Source organism: Hippocampus zosterae, chromosome 5, assembly GCF_025434085.1.
Source record: "Hippocampus zosterae strain Florida chromosome 5, ASM2543408v3, whole genome shotgun sequence".
Taxonomy (NCBI): Eukaryota; Metazoa; Chordata; class Actinopteri; order Syngnathiformes; family Syngnathidae; genus Hippocampus; species Hippocampus zosterae.
This window is the reverse complement of record NC_067455.1, coordinates 11,761,819-11,778,993: the sequence shown is the minus strand read 5'-3', so window position 1 is coordinate 11,778,993 and position 17,175 is coordinate 11,761,819. Positions and strand designations below refer to the sequence as shown.

Below are 17,175 nucleotides of genomic sequence, written 5' to 3'. Positions count from 1 at the left end.
CAGCCGGACAAAAACAACAGGCTTTGTCTCGTTTCCTGGGAGAGATTGTGCAGCGAGAAACCCGATGCATTTTAGAAGTCCGGATGGTCTTAAACTGCTTTGCTGTGTGCTGCGGTGTGCGGGCGTGCGTGGGAGTGGACAGTGTCAACAAGGCAGAGCCATTAATTGCAATCGCGGTGTCAGAAGCTCCCCGAGATAAACACAGACGCAGGTTTTGAAATGATGTGTTGGTCATTTTGACCTTTTTTATGAAGAGGTAAAAAAAAAACAAAAAAACGCTTCTAAGCGTGTGTGTGTGGTTGGAGGTGAGGGGTATTTTTCTTGCAATACACAACATAGTATTGGGCCACAACATGACTGAAAAGTCAGAAGCTCCTACTGTGTAGTGTGGTTGTGGTGCCCAACAAAGTGTAACATGCTGTGTCCCACACACAAGACCAGCAGGCAAAGAAAGAAGGGGGGGGGAGCGGTGGGGGGCTGAAAGAACACGACTTGTGTTGGTGTTTTTCCTCATCCTGTATCACTACACATTTGCATCGTTTTTTTTTTCTTTTCAGGATGCAAATCACTTGACTGACTAGTTGTTGCGCACACACGCAATATATTGTATATACATTTTTGTTTTTGGTGTGCGGCTTTACAATTGCAGTATCATACTGAGTGGTGTCTCTAATGTTTTAATGCTTTCGTTGGGCTCAACGAGGCAACCAAAATCATATAAAAAGCTCTCAGTGAATATTTAATGAGGGTTCTAAGCCATTGATCAATAGCGATCAGGCGTGCTGAAAACGCAGCAGCACCAGGCAATCACTTAGAGGAAATTAGAACTTGTAATTTGTGTGACCACGCTGCAGCACTTTCGTTCATGTTTTTATTTGGCTATAAACAGTAGCTGAATGCGTTTGATAGATCGTCACAAGCACGCACACACATACACACACACTACATATAAATAAAGTCAAAAAACTGCATCACATTAATTAGAGCATTCTTTTGTGACATAATTCATCACCCAAACATGGCAGCACCTCCGATTGCAAAGACAAGGTAAGAATGAAAAACACAAACGCGCACACACACTTTGCAGTCCTCATCATTTTGAAACAGACGGCATCCCACAGGCATCAAAGCCGTGACTGACAGATTTTTACTTACTGTAGCGAACAAATGGCAGGCTGAGAGGCTCCGCTCTCAAGATGTTGTTTTCAACCGTGAGTCACTTTTTTTTGGGTTTCTTTCTCAGCAGTGTTCAGCATTATCGGGCACAGGTTCAGCAGCCTCAACTGGCAATTAGTCACGCAAGAGTTATTTGTCTGGGCCAGGGACTCGATTAGCTTCTGTGATTTTACGCCTGGATGGAAGAAGCAAGCAAAAATGTCACAAGAGACGCCGTTAAAAGGTAAAAAGAAAGGATGTGCCGAGATCAAAGTCACTCACTGAAAAAGATCTCCAAATGTTTTTGTTCTGCAAGGTGAGCGAGAGTTCCTCGAGGTTTTTCACTCAGCATTCTGTGATAAAAACAATTGTGTGTCGTGTTTTGATGCAACTTGTGTCACTGACAAACCCAAAGACAATGTTAATACAGACATCAATAACTTTCAGAATTTAACACAAAAAAACGCTGCGGATGACATCATAGGAACAGCTGGATGGTTTTTTAAAAAAAAATTTTATCCTCAACAAAGTGTGTTTGGGTAATGAGAATGTCATGATTTTTCTGTGTTTTTGTTTTCAGCACGAGCTGGAAGTGGAGAGCCATCAAGCCTCGCCTAGTATTTCACAGCTGTCAAGTTTCCAAGTCACTGTTGGATTATTGACCTTGTTTGCTGTTATGTTCAAGAGATATTTTCTAGACTTGACGTTCATCGTTCTCCCTTTCCCGATAGTTGCTTGTTTTGGGTTTCCAATTATGCTGGTTTGACTTAAATTTCGCGCGATTAGGTTTTCGTCATTTCGTTTTGTGTATTTTCGGCTGTCAAATTGAGCTTGCCCTTTGCAAGCGCTTTTTCTTGGCTCTTTGTCGCCAACGATTACTGTTTATACTTTGTCGGTCCATTGTTTTTCGAGAAATAAATATTTTTGTTTTGTAGTTTGGGTCTGCGTTTGTGGGGTCCACACACCATCTGGTTCGTTTCCAGACACTGCCAGAGAACGTTGCAAGAAAACAAGAATAATAAAGTTTCCCAAGTAATAGACTATTCGCATTTATTTTACTGTAAACATCCATCCATTTTCCGATCCGTTTTATCCTCACGGAAGGTGCTGGAGCCTATCCCGGCTGTCTTCGGGGAGTAGGCGGGACATCCCCTGAACTGGTTGCCGGCCAACCGCACAGCACACATCGACGAACAACCATCCACGCTCACACTCACACCCAGGGACAGTTTAGACTGTTCAATCATCCTGCCATGCCTGTTTTTGGAATGTGGGGGGAAACTGGAGTACCACACACCCAGGCACGGGGAGAACATGCAACATGCAAACTCCACGCAGGAAGGCCGGGGCCGGGATCGAACCCATGACCTCTGGACTGTGAGGTTGACGCGCTAACCAGTCGACCACCGGGCCGCCCTTTCCTGTAAACAGTCACTATTTTTTATGGTTGTATGACAGTGAAGAATGTTATGTTACTTCTTGCACAGTTTGCAGGTTTAAGGATGCTCAACATTTTACTAAGGAATGAAATACATTCAAAATAAATCAATTAGCAAATTGGATAGGACCTTCGTGTAGTTGCAGTTGATACAAAAACACAACAGATCATTTAATGCTGTGATTTCCCGGTGTGTTTTTTTCCACTATGTCTTATGTTCATTTTCCTTTCATTCAGCCAGTCATTAAGGTTGCTTGTTTTTCAAGGCCACTGCACGCCATGCACGAATTCATCGTGATGGTGCTAAATGGGGATTGCTGTCAGGACATAAGCGAAATGAGATGGAAGGAGTGTACACAGGAGTGTAAAGAGAGCTATTACCTGAACAAACTCAAAATGGTTCGCACATGAGGGGGCAAGGTGGAATAAGGCTGCACACAGGAAAATATCACATCAATTATGCACACGGAGATCATTCCCTGAAATGCAATAAAAACAAATGTAATTTTGAAAATGGCTTTGATGGGGGTGGGAGTGAGGGGGGGGTGGGGGGTGTCTCCTGGTAAAAGAGAGAATTAAAAAGAACAAGAAGCCACAATGACTCCATCTAATCCTACCCTCAACCCGAGCTTACTCCAACCCTCACCGTTAACCCAAATCTTATCCTAACACCTAACTCCAACCCGAATCTTAACCCAAGCCTAACCCAACCCCAAACCTCATCCACGAATCCCAAACCCAAAACTGCAACCCTAACCCCGACCAACAACCTCCTAAACGTAACATCCTAACCCCACCCCAAACCCAAACCGTCACCCTAACTCCAACCCCAACCACAACCCTAACCCAGTTCAAGGATTAGAAAGCCCTGTGAAGGAGTGATGAACGGATTATCTGATAACCGTAACCCCCCATCCTCCATTTACGCTCTCCTTTGGGGTTTAAATTGTACTTTCCAGCATGTGCTCAGTTAAAGTGGCTTGGTGAGGCTTACCATGTAAGACCGAAGCACTGCAGGATCAGTGCATTGAAATGATACAAGTAACACATACAGATGTATGACTATTGTATTGGTGCATCCGAAGAATTGAAATGAGGCTCAGGCTCAAGTGAAGATGAGTCGTGTATCATAAGCAATATGATATTTTAGTTTGCAGACAGAGATGGCTGACATTGGCCCAAAGCACAGCATCGACAATGTGTCGCTGTCAGAAATCATTTGCATAGTGACGCCGACTTGAAGTCGGTGTATGGGAAAAAAAATAATAATAAAAATCACAGGTCATGCAAAAAATCAAAAGAAATCATTAAAAACAAGAAAGGCGCATGTGGGGGGTGGGGGGGATACGATAGTGTTGAGTAGTATAGGTTTTATTTTCGTGGACAGCGCATCTGCGTATAAGGGCACAAAACTCACGGGGTTGGTAGACTGCTCCATAGGCTTTTTTATTTCTTAGCCAACATTTTTTTTGCGTCAATAATTATGAATAAAATGAGAGAATGAGTCATACAGTAGGCATTGTATGAGATTAGATGAAATAACACAACACATTTTGAAAGCAGAAGAATTTGTGATAACACAACATGATCTCAAACAGCTGAGTGCAACTATCAAGTCACAAAGCAGTCGTAATTTTTTTATCTTCAGATCAATCTAAAAAGACACCTGCCAGGACGCTATAAAATATATAAAAATGATTCACAGTTACGTTTCTGTCGACTTGCTCACAATATGACTGTAGGTGTATTATAATAGAAAAACCCTGGCCAAAACAGTTTTTTAAAAAATTATTCTTTTTTATGTTTTGTTTTTTTTAAAGGGGCATATTGATTTTGCACTGCAGCTATTTTTCATTGAAATAGTTTCTCTATCTGGAGCAAACAAAGTCAATTCCTGCCTGTGAAGAAAAACACCAGTCCATAAATCATGTACGGAGAAAATATAAACAACACGGAGAGCTATCGAGCATGTGCATGTTTTATTCCACGGCCAGGAAATTTGCAATGATCATGAGCAGTCTAAGCTTTGTGTGGGTGACAAAACATTTTCAGAAAGGAGTGGCTGCATGCTAAAACCTTCCTTAGATTGTCATATACACCGTTGTGCACCAGAAAGGACATGGCAATCAAGTCAAGCAGCCCAGAAATTGCAAGCAAATGAGCGAGGCCGCCTCTTCCTGCTCGCTGACGGACTCGGTTATTTCTCCACATGCCGCAAAGCTTGATTGGATCAATACGTGTGGCGACTTCAACATACTGTAGTCAGTCATGTCACTCGTAGTCAGTATTGCAATCCTGAACCCGTCGATTCAGTTAAGCGTTTTCAACAGTTGTCATTTTTGAAAGTTCAGCACCTGTACAATGCTGGCAATTAGACAGAGCTGGGCACGACTTAGAGAGCACAGATTCGCTTCAGTCTTTGTTCATTGACTAGCCTTTTATTCAGAAATAAATCAGCCTTCTAGTGCCCACATCTTTTACCGGAGATGACCAAGGCTGCTTTTGTCAAGGCTGCAAAAGGCTTTCTGAATAATTTCTTTCCAAAAAAGAAAAAGTATGGAGCATTTCCATGCCAATGGCGACAGGCCTCGTTATACGTAATAAAGAGGTTGATGAGGACTATTTAAATGCGCATGACATTATGAGTACAATTTGGGAGCACTTAGATATTCATAAGAAGTGTGTTTGTTTCAGTAACATTTGACAATAAAACAGCTGAACCTGAGAACAAAGGTTTCATAGCTCCTACGTTTAAACTAGAAATAAAATAATAAAAAACTGGCCACAACTGGGTGTAATTTGGAAAATGATAGGAGCTCTACTGCCACCCACTCGCTTAGGCCACAAGGAGCAATGTGATTAATAGACTCGTCCCAACTTTCAACTTGGAAAAACAAGATGCTATAGGCATTCAAGAGTGCCATTAGACACTGTCATGGATGGATTTTGGACTATCATGTCCCATGTCAAATTGCCATACTTTTCATATGAATCATCAGCATCTATTTTCACTGGTGTTTCAATTCGGGCTCAGTGCGCAACTGTCTCAGCTATTATCACACAAAAGGAAATTTAGAACAGATGTTCCTGCCACTTCACGATGAAATGCGGTGGCAATTACTCAGCTGTGAAATAAATTCTAGCCAGTTAGTCTTTGATCTTGATCTTACAATATATACACCACTGTGTTGCTGTCTAGTCCAAGTCATCAAACACAGGAATATTCAACCATGCATAATTTATCTGCTGCTATCCGAGTCCAGCTTCCCTGAATCTTAACAAAAAACATTTGCTTCAAACATACAAGCAGGCCAAAAAAATGCTTGATTCTGAATGGAGGAATGGAGGACCTGCCAGCAGCCTTCTTTGAAAACTGACAGTCAAGAAACTGAATGGATGAAACAATGGGACTGACTCCCCTCCTAATGCAATCTACTCCTCTGCTAACAAGATGTTTTGAGCAGAAAAGAGAGAGAAACAGAGAGCACAGAAATATCCATATCCTATCAATGCCCCTAAAATCCTGTGAGCCCTTCGAAATGTTTGTGAGGTCTTTGCTCGCTCATGAGCACCCGGTTTCAAGTTCTTCGACACCTAACGAATCCAGCCACACATTTCTGGGTATCGCTTTATGCAGCTGAAAATAAAAAGTGTTCCACAAGCACGCAATGGTCCAAAAATGTTTTGATATATTTAACTTTGAGGGAACACTAATTAGACATACACCAACACTTTATTGATTGTGCTGAGTGCCCATATGAAATCAATAGTTCCAGAACATCCATTTTCACTTTTGCCTTCACTCAAAACTTCTCCGCCGCTGTCTTTTCAATATAATTTTGCACACGATTGCAGCAGACTATCATATCATGGAGAACGCTTCGTTCACAAAGATTCTTGAGGATGAGAAATTTGGAGCGGTAATAAGATTCCGGACTGAAGACATGAAATGCTCCAGAAATTCTGATTGAAAAAGTTTCACAAGGAGAAAATACTCGTGTTTGCATATATGATATAATCCAAACAACAGTGGAAGAAACGTCTTTCATATTTGCTTCTATATCTTTCAGTTTGTTTTTGTTGTTAATTGTTGTTCTGTTGTGTTGTGTTGCTCCAAGGAGGAGAGGGGATTAAACCAAGAGGAAGTTGTATTATTTTATTACATTTTTTGATTTAAGATGGCTCCTGTATTTTCAGAACTCTCAAAAGCCCTTTGAACTGTTAACATTTTTAGTGGTCAACAAAACAATCTTTTGACAAAGTAGTAATAGGCTACGTCACGATATGAATACGAATGAAGGTGTTCCGAACTATTTGGTGACAGTTAAAGCACTTCACTGATGTGACGATGACAGTTATCTCTCTTCATGTGAGATAATAAGGTACAAATGCTGATTTACACCTGGTTCTACCAGCGCTATATTTCACGCACACGTCGGTGTAATGGGTCCAAAACCATCCGTAATAAATCAACTTGTGTGCTTGAGCTCCATTTGTGGAGAAAGGAGCAGCTGCCGCAACAACAGGAGGGCAGTGAGGTTGGAAGCAAGTAAACAATGGCGAGTGATGGAGGCTGCACTATGGCAACAAGCTTTTAGGAAGATAAACAGACACATGATCAAAGCTGGAAGGAGCACCATTGCTCTAAAAATCATGTTCAAATGTAAACATTTATGCAGAAAAGTCCTTTGGTTTATTTCATTTACAAAATTAGATTTTTGTTGGGTGTTGGTTGAATTTAATATTTGAAGGATTATTAGCATAGGTTTTTAGTTAGCACAGATCTGAGGTTTTGGCTTTGAATCTCTGGTCAGGCCTTCCTTTGTGGAGTTTCTTCCCAACCTTACGTGAATAGGTACACCGACTGCCTTTCACGTCCCAAATGAATTTAAGTTAGATGAGTTGAAGACTAAATTGTTTCCATAGGTGACATACTTTAACATAGTAGATAATAATGCATGGTAGATTTATTGATCCCTCTAAAATGTCCCTATTTGAATCAAAGTGTGAATGGTTGTCTACGCAGCCTTTAGCTGCCTGCCAACCAAGGACTTGTGTAACCTCTTGCCCAAGGTCAGCTGGAATAGGCTACAGCCCACAACCCTAATGAGGAAACGGGTCATGGAAATTGGATGAATTGATTTTAGAGGGCAAGTAAAGTTTGCTGATGTCAAGACAGCAATTACACCTATAATGCAAGACATAAATCGAAAGAAGTGGCTGTTGGGCTTGGTTGACTCATTGCCTGGCAACCAGTTCAGGGAGTATCCCGCCGACTGTCCGAAGACAGCTGGGATAGGCTCCAGCACCCCCTGCGACCCGAGTGAGGATAAATGGATCGGAAAATGGATGGATGGATTTTGCACCGAGATGAAAATAGTTTCAAGATGTGAGTTCTCGTTAAAGTGACGGGTATGTGTCTCTCAAAGTAATACACACTGCCATGCTTCACATGTGTGGATTTAAATACCGTATTAGTGTTTTTTGCATTAAAATAAGACTGAAAAAGTGGAGATCGTCTCATATTCGGGGTCTAGACATTATACCCATTCACGACGCTAGATGGCGCCAGATATCATTGAAGCGAATGCTGAACTTCACTCCCCAGGCCAAAGTGAACCCCTGCCACGAAGAAGAAAAATAAAAAAATAGTGGTAAGAAGGAAAAGAGAAGAAAATAATAGAAGAGAAAATGTAGAAACGTCGTGACAATCTGGAGAAAAGTGGGTCGAAGATCGGCCAGGTTAACCGGCAGCTGAGGAGAAGTTATGATGTAATTTACATTTCAAAAACCAGAAGCCATTCATTTACGAATGAGATTGCACTTTAGATTTGAATGAGGCAAAATAACATGCTTTTTCCCTCAAATATATTGTTATAATCTTTTGTTTCAGATGTACTGTAATTATTTTTTGTTTAAAAATGAATTTGGTGCTCAAAAAGTCTTTTCTAACTTGAGTCTTGAAAAAGAGAGGGTCGTCTTATAATCAGGGCTTTCTTATATTCGGGCCAATCCGGTATTACCTTCACAATAGGTCACATTGGAAAGCAATGCAACAGTTCTCGACAGAACATTCATGCTATTGTAACCAAATGAAACCAAAGGCCATCTGTCAAGATGGATTGTGTAAAGATGTCAAGATATCTGAGATGTTGCATTGTAAAAACTGATTAAAGGTTAGCGTCTGGGTCATTTTGCCTTTACCAGCAGACACACTGGAGCCTGCTTTTTTTTTTTTTTTTTTTGGAAAGCTAAAGGGCCATTTGAAAAGGACAGACATCTTCCAAGACTGGTGCTCAAAATATGTTGAAAAAATATTTACTGGACACCTGGCTTCTCTCAAAGAGCTGCACTGCATCATACTCAGGGGCGTCATTTAGCTAAATAAGGTAAAACAGAATGGCGGAGGAGTGGTTTGTACATTTGCCTCACACTTCTTAGGTTTGGGGTTCATGGGATTGTGTAGTTTTCTGTTGGGACTCCCGCTTGCCGTCCCAATCCAAAAACTTGCATGTTTTGTTCAATGAAGATTCTAAATCTGTAGCCCTTGAACTCTTACAACGCTTCCAAAATCTGGAGCGATTGGACGTTTTCAGAGTAGCAATACGGCTATAACCGACTTTACACTTCACATAGTGCAGTGTGCCGCTGACCAGCCCATTCAGCTTTGTGTTTAAACAGGGCCACATTTTGTTCGGTGGCCTGCTGTGAGATTTTTCTGATGTAAAATATGTGCCTTGGATCAATAAATGTTGGGAAACACAAATATACATTACTTTGGACATTTATCAAGTCTGCTCATTTAAATCACCTTGCTTAGTACTGTGCGCGTGCGTGCGCACACAATTTATTTCAATCGGATTAAATCATGAAGGCCGCAACGTGAGGCTGCTTAGATAGAGTGCCAACAATGATGAACAAAAGATCACACCACATCGTAAAAGCCGCTGCATAATATCAAATATCGACGTGGAGTTTATTAACTCGGCACAACACAGAACATATGGGTGGGTGGCATTACCTCACAGTAGCCATAACTGTACTGAATGAGATACAGTATGAATTCTTATTAAAATGGTGGAACAAAATCCCAAGTTGATACACATCCTTTGATGAGTGTGTTCTGGTGGGATTCTTGACTATTGGAGAAAGTTAAGACGATCCTTTCCTGGATATTGGATCTGTTGAACCAATATGTTCTGAAATGACTGTAAAGCAGAAAGATGTGGAAGAGTTGCGTCGACTTGACGACAGATGCTCACACAACTTTTAAGTGAACAATGAATTCTCATACATTAGCAAATTGGACAGGATATGATGCCACCACAGCTGTAAATGAACATTGCCCTTCTTGTATTTCTTTTGTTTTTATTCTGTATTATCTTTATCTCACTGTTGGTGACTAAAATACATTTACGTAAACCTTAGAAAAATATAAAGTTTGACACAAACAGATTACACAGCAGAGTGCAGCGCCAGGAGGCCACAGTAACTCACTTGTATACCCACGAATGCTCACACTTCAGGCAAAGTGGCTGCTTTGGCCACTCTAGCATGAACAGCACGCACAAGCAATCATATGGGTTGAGGTTAGAACTGTTCACAGCCTACTCCATTATTTCTATTGGCAAAGCGTGGAGATAGTCTCTGATGAAAGTCGCTCTGTGGGCATCACTGCTGTCATCACAGAGGATTGAGTTCGCAATTTGGTCGCAAACTGTGGAGATATGGAATGGTCACTTGTTGAAGAATCTCATCATGCGTTCGCTTTGCAGGGAAAAATGTAGTCTCTTTTTTCCCCATCATCACACGCCAGTCAGGCAGCTGACTGTCAGCACCTGGGGATAAGGCAAGCTCAAAAGCAAGCACAATGAGCCTTCATGATTAAATGTTGTTTTTCCCCTGCAGTGCATCCTGTAGAGCAGCAGTCCTCAATCTTTTTTGCCCCATGGACCGGTTTAATATCAGACAATATTTTCAGGGACAGGTCTTTAAGGTGGTGGCGGATAAATACAACAAAAATATAATATGATATGACCTGCATGAAAACTGGTGTATGTTCGTATTTGGCCGCAACACTCTCTGGTCGCTATGGTAACGTTTAAAGGGGCCTTCAAAATAAGAGACACTGCAAATACAAAGTGACATGAAAAATACAACTCACCATCGCCGTAATATTATGCAGCGTGGGCTTGGTGCGTGGGAATCTGTCATTGAGATAAATCAGTATTTTAAGTAGAACTCCTGATACTGTCTATTAAATACTGTCTATTACATGAACCAAGTTTATCTCACCGCGTCGAAACACCGCAGGAAGGTTTTATTACCAGAGCCACTGATACTTCAACATCTTTGACTTATACTCCCAGAGCGCGAAACAGCAAATAACATCAGCAGCTGCTGAGAGCAGAGGCGGTGGGAAAAAGTGTGGACTCGGGTGGGCACATTGCACAGGGGGCACTTCCAACAAAGAGGGCTACGAGTTGCGACTTGTCATTATGGTGCTGCTAATCAACATAGGTTCACACACGCAACATCCAGTCTAACAAAAACAGTTGTGAAAACACGTATGATAAAAGGAGCAAAGAGACACAACAAAGGTTGGAAAAAGTGTGTGTGTGTGTGTGGAGATAGTGCCCTCTTGGCTGAAAATGTGAGAAACTATGGCCGTGCAAGCACATACAGGAGCTCAGCAAGTTGCTAATTTTACATGGTGTCAGTGCATTTCAACCTTAGGCCTTCAGTGACGTCACATACATTAACACAATAGTACAGGCTCGTCAAGCAGCACTTAATTTCAGGAGCATTTAAAACCATCTAGTATGCATTCACAATTAATAGCAGGAAACTAAATTTACAGATATTGTCAAAAATAAAAAGATGATTTAAAAATACTAAATAAAATGCCACCCAAATTATACTGTGATCTTAAACAATTGGGCAGAATTGTTTAAGATCACATCACAAATCGCGCAATGTCGCAGTTTCAAATAAGACACCAACCAAACAATAACAAAACAAACTATTCTTTGAAAATAAAGTTAACAGATCATTTGCATTTGAGAATAGGCTATACAACAGCAAATAACTGAAAATGTTGAGCAGCTGTGACTGAACGAACTTTAGTTCACAAAGGTGACTACAATGCGCCATTATAAATGGCAGGTGAGCAGATTTATTTGATACACTTTTGTATCTTTGTAATTTTATTTCGTTACCATTCATTTAATACTGACGAAATAAAACGACAAGAAGAAATGTAAAATAAAATTCGCTGACTCACCAATGTAGTTTTCCACAGCGTCAGCTTATTTGAAAATAAAATCGATCCTCCTTTTTCTCAGGAACACTTCAGTGGCTCTGTTGTAGTTTTTCTGTTCGTTTCAGGTCCATCAGCAAGTCCTTTTCAATCGACATGGAAGCTAATGCTAAAAGCCGTTTTTGTCCGGTCGTGTTTCTGGCATAATTTTAATCTCCCTATTTTTTTAATTTATTTTACTTTTTCGTTGTTGAGCTCCTTCTCCCGGCGTGTCCGTTCACTGAGCTGCAGATCTACGCGAGTGTCCCCAAACGTTTTTAATTAAACGCACCGTAGCTTGTAACTGCCCAGTCGTGCTCTGATGTTTCCTTGCTGCCTTGGTAAAACAATTTAAATGGTTAAATCCAGTGTGGCTCATAACACCAAATCGGTCAGTTGCAAGCAATAGGCATTCTCAGCAGTACAATTTGCAGCGTTTCTCAGAGGCTGTGAGCCACGGGTACCGTTCATAATTGTTCGTCTGAAAATGACGGACAAACCCTTTTCCTTGCTGGGACAGGCTAGCTAGCGCAGGAGTTGGGCGACCTCTTCGCACAAGATCCAGCTCTTCGTGGAAGACCCGTCTTGAAAATTGTGTGGAAAGTAGTTCTGCAACCAGATCAACGTCTTCTCCTTCGGCCATTGTGGGTTAAAATACAGCGATAGCTCTAGCTATCTAGACTCGTGATCTGATTGGCGATTGCAACCTGACTATGCCCGTTCATTTACCGCGCGCAGGGGCCCGCTGTTTCATCTGAAGGCCCCGATCAAATTTAATTTCCCTGGCAACACAAGCTAGCTGAAATATGATTGGTTAAAAACTCTACCATAATAAATAAGTTATTTATCGAGTGGCTTTCAATGTTATTTAAAATAACATTGAAAGCCACTCGACTAAGTGGAAATAATATAACATAAACAATACAGAGAATAATTCATTCATTCATTCATCTTCCGTACCGCTTGATCCTCACTAGGGTAGCGGGGGGTGCTGGAGCCCATCCCAGCCGTCTCCGGGCAGTAGGCGGGGGACACCCTGAATCGGTTGCCAGCCAATCGCAGGGCACACAGAAACAAACAACCATTCACACTCACACTCACACTCACACCTAGGGACAATTTAGAGTGTCCAATCAGCCTGCCATGCATATTTTTGGAATGTGGGAGGAAACCGGAGCACCCGGAGAAAACCCACGCAGGCCCGGGGAGAACATGCAAACTCCGCACAGGGAGGCCGGAGCTGGAATCGAACGCGGTACCTCTGCACTGTGAAGCCGACGTGCTAACCACTGGACTACCGGGCCGCTCAGAGAATAATTGTGTTTACATATTTATGAAAATAAAATAACACAAATTAAACATGTTATTCTCAGAAAAGTAAATTTATTAACTTTACCGCCACATCAGTATGTACTGACAATGAGTACCTCTGTCAGTACATACTGATGATCAAACATCTAATCAAGACTACATTGATCCCGCTCCCCAGGGGGGGAGTTGTCTTTTTTTTTTTTTCATTGACACGGTTCCTTGACGCAGCAGGCAATCGAGGTCTTTGAAAATGTCCCATCTTCATGCACAGACCAGCAATCTTTATCGGGCCGAACAAGTCGGAGCGGCAACCAATTGGACAGGTGCAATCAGTTCATCATAGATTTCAACTGCATGTGCTCGTGCTGGTAGGGTGCTATTGAAGGGAATGAAAGGAAGGAGGAAGGTGGAAGAAATGAGTCCTGAAATCCTCTGCCTGTAGCAGATGAGGTACTCAAACAGTGTAAGGATCATAAATGTATAAATGTGAAGTCAGGTGAGTTAATCACCTTAATGGACACAAACATACAAGGGGCAGATGATACCGTTGTTCAAATGATACCAGAGAGAGCCTCAGCAACACTTATGTGATATAATACAATAGAGTATAAAAAGTAGATCCTTCTAAATATGAGCATGCAAGTGCACAGACCACATACAATTTGTACAATGACATGTTTTGCTTCGAAATATTCCATTAATTAAACGCCCGTGCTTGCGCTTTAAAGGGAAACCTGCCAGACTGAAATAGAACAAAATTCTTACAAGGTGCAAAGAGAAGTGACTCACTGCATATGTCAATCATACTTTCAGGTTCTTTAATCAGCGGACACATACTAACACGCTGTGTTTCCCCCCTCCATTTTTCTTATCATTCTCATCGTTGTCGGTTGATGCCATTTTTCAAGACCGTGGTTTTATGAGGGTGCATCTTTGCCCTGTGAGAAAGCATGACGCTGCAACCATAAATAAATTATCAAGGCAACACAGACAGGATTGCAATCTGTTCTTTTTTGTAAGAATTGCTCATGATTTCATGGTCAGAGCCCTAAATGAAAAATTCATGCTTACTATCAGCCTGCGCATATGGAGATGTTTATTGGTCATGAGGCAAGACAAGTAATGAAATGTAGCTTCCACTCACATTCAAACAGATGATAGAGACCTAGATGGCATATTAAAAAATACTGTTGCATGAATACCTCTCAAAATGTATCTGTGCTATACTTTGTCTCTCCTTGCATTGTTCAGATAGAGCGAACATGGTATCCAACTGTAAGCATGGAAATGAAAGGGAGCTTTCACTTTGCATTTTATCTCCAGCAGATTCTCTCATTCGGCTTCACCAGCTTTTTGAGCTCAGGATAAACAAGCCAGCACTATATGTAGAATATGCAGTTGCTAGCCAAAGGAGAAATCCAATGAGTCAACTGCTGGTGCTCTTGACGCTTTGTTGCCATCTGCTGTTAAGTACCGTATTTTCACGACTATTCGACGCATCGTACTAATGGCCGCAGTCTCATTAATGCGTGACATTTCTGTATTTTACACATACACAGGACGCATCGTACGAATAGCCGCAGTTTTACAGTGGTAAAACATACGCCAGCTTAAACATACGGCATGCATGCGCGCACTCTAACACGTTAGCTTGAAGCATACGGTAGCATGCCAAAACATACAAATAAGATAAAAACACGTTTTTAAAAAGGCAACGAAAGCAGAACTGAGTTCTGATGTATTTTATTTAGCCATCGTACAATGTTCTCACGTTTTTCGATCAATCATCACCTAGAAATCCATCAAAGTCCTCATCCTCTGTATCAGAAGCAGAGGACTGCACATCTCAGTTGTCATTGAATGCATCACATGCTAGTGTGAGTTGCTACGCATTGCCGAGCGGAAAGAAGGAGTAGCAACAGCAAAGTCAACATTTCTCTCGTGTGAAGCTTTCCCACATTTGAAAGTAAAGAACAGAGCGAAACATGGTGGCAGCGCGTGTGTGTAGAAAGAATTGAACAATTGTGCAAGTACCGTAATCCATCAAAAACGCCGCGTTCCCTCTCGTTGTTGCGTATTGTGGCGTAACTCGCCAAGCGCTGCCTCTCACTCTTTGTAAAGTTGTGTTTGCCACCGATCATCCATTGTTCCCATGCCGTTTGCAACTTTACTTTGAACGCCCGGTTGATGCCAATGTCCAGCGGTTGGAGTTCTTTAGTCAAGCCTCCGGGAATAACGGCAAGCTCAGAGTTCATTTGCTTGACTTTTTTTTTTCACCGCTGCTGTGAGATGGGCACGCATGCCAAAAGCATAACCGGTGGCTTTAAGTTTGAACTGAGCTTCGTAGGCTTGTCGAATTTATTTTCAGGGGTTCTTAGAAACCAAAACCGGAGTTGTTTTGCAACAAAGCACATTGCCACACTCTATACAAGTGTTGGTACTGGCTTGAGGCGTCCACTTACACGCCCACCCTTCACCATTGGCGGACTAGCTTGTCTGTCCTCTCTCTCCCTCTCCCTCTCTCTGTCTCTCCCCCTCTCCATATATGTATGTATACACGCCCACCCTTCCCTGATTGGCCGACTTCTTTAACAGTCACTTCCGCCTTTTCTCGATATAAACAGCGTGTCGGCAGTCAGTCAGATTTTGGAACTCAGCGCATATAAAGGACGCTCCGCACCATAAGGCGTACTGTCCATTTTGGAGAAAATTTAAGACTTTTAATGGCGCCTTATAGTCGTGAAAATACGGTATGTGGTTTGTTTCATTACATATACAGTACTGTGTTGCTGCTTTTGCTAATAGAGGATGATGATGGAAAAAAAAAGTTTTGGATGAACTCCTTCAATAAATGTGGTACGAACAAGAATTGTTTTGATTAGAGAGACGGTTTATTGGAATTATATACAAATTTAACGACTATAATGTGAACAATGATGAATGATTATATCTCATTTCCATTTGGGACGAATCCTGATTACAGAGCCTTATTATTGACATTGTGAACACTGAATGGCTCAGTCATCTTTACTCATGCTCAATCTTTAGTTTCCGAGAAAGCAAATCTTCATTATCCACATGCCTTAAAAAAAAAAAGTCTAAAATTCCCGTGAAAATTGTAGAAATACAAAATGCTTAAAATCACCAACCACAATTATAAACTCCCCATTACCCAGAAAAAAGTTTATTTCACCAAGAAGGCATCAGCAGAACTGAAAATTGGGAAAACAGATTAATTACTAAAAAAAAATCTTTACAACATAGTGTATGAACACAGTTGAAGAGGAAGAACAAGCTGACCTTCCAGCGGTTCCCACACTCGTTGCATAGGACAAACGTGGTCATGGGCTCGTCAGCACTGCGTGTCTGCACCTATGAAGCACGTACACACAAATGCAAAGGTGATCAAGGATGTCGAATTTATCATCGCTGTGTACAGCGTACGTAGCCTCTAATACACATTGTTTATGAAGTCGTACAATTCAGAATTTAACCATGTGCCTCTTCAAGTCAAACAAAACTTGATGGTTTGAACTGCCATCATTGGGACATCAGCTCAAAGTCTGACCATGCTTTTTTTTAAGCTTTTCATGAGATCTTAGTGCACCTAGAAAACAAACCATCAAATGTGTCACAGTGTATCAATTCTTTTTAATGTAATTTTCTAAATAATTAATTTATACCATATCCTGCGGTTTCCAATACAGTACTTCAAAATCGCAGGTCTACCAAAATATCCTGGAACTGCGAATGTTATTTATCTTGACTGCAGTGGTTTGGGGACCAGTTCAGAGTGTAAGCCATCCTCTTCCCCAAATTCAGGTGAGATAGGCTCTGGCACAGTAATGAGGACAACGGATGGATAAATCTCCTTGACGGATGAGATACCAGTCATGGTTTATCTTAACTGTACGTTATATTTGAAAACCCAGCTGACTGGGAATCTGAAATGTCACGCCATAGGACTTGTTAT

General features: G+C 41.4%; 1 protein-coding gene and 1 long non-coding RNA gene across 5 annotated transcripts in view; both read right to left on the bottom strand.

The window, feature by feature from the left end:
* Positions 1-1,210: 1,210 nt before the first annotated feature.
* LOC127600711 (uncharacterized) lies at positions 1,211-12,554 on the bottom strand. Its single transcript, XR_007962415.1, has 3 exons — positions 11,877-12,554; positions 1,438-1,508; positions 1,211-1,351 (listed from the first exon to the last, which is right to left on the bottom strand). It is a non-coding gene; the product is annotated as an uncharacterized LOC127600711 (long non-coding RNA).
* Positions 12,555-16,287: 3,733 nt separating this feature from the next.
* Positions 16,288-17,175, bottom strand: part of tcea3 (transcription elongation factor A (SII), 3) — a 36,174-nt gene continuing 35,286 nt past the window's right edge. For all 4 annotated transcript variants that reach the window (XM_052064513.1, XM_052064512.1, XM_052064511.1 and 1 more), the window contains 2 exons: positions 16,503-16,574; positions 16,288-16,414 (listed from right to left, as the gene is read on the bottom strand). The gene's annotated coding sequence lies outside the window, so the exon portion shown is untranslated. The remainder of the gene's footprint in view (positions 16,415-16,502; positions 16,575-17,175) is intronic.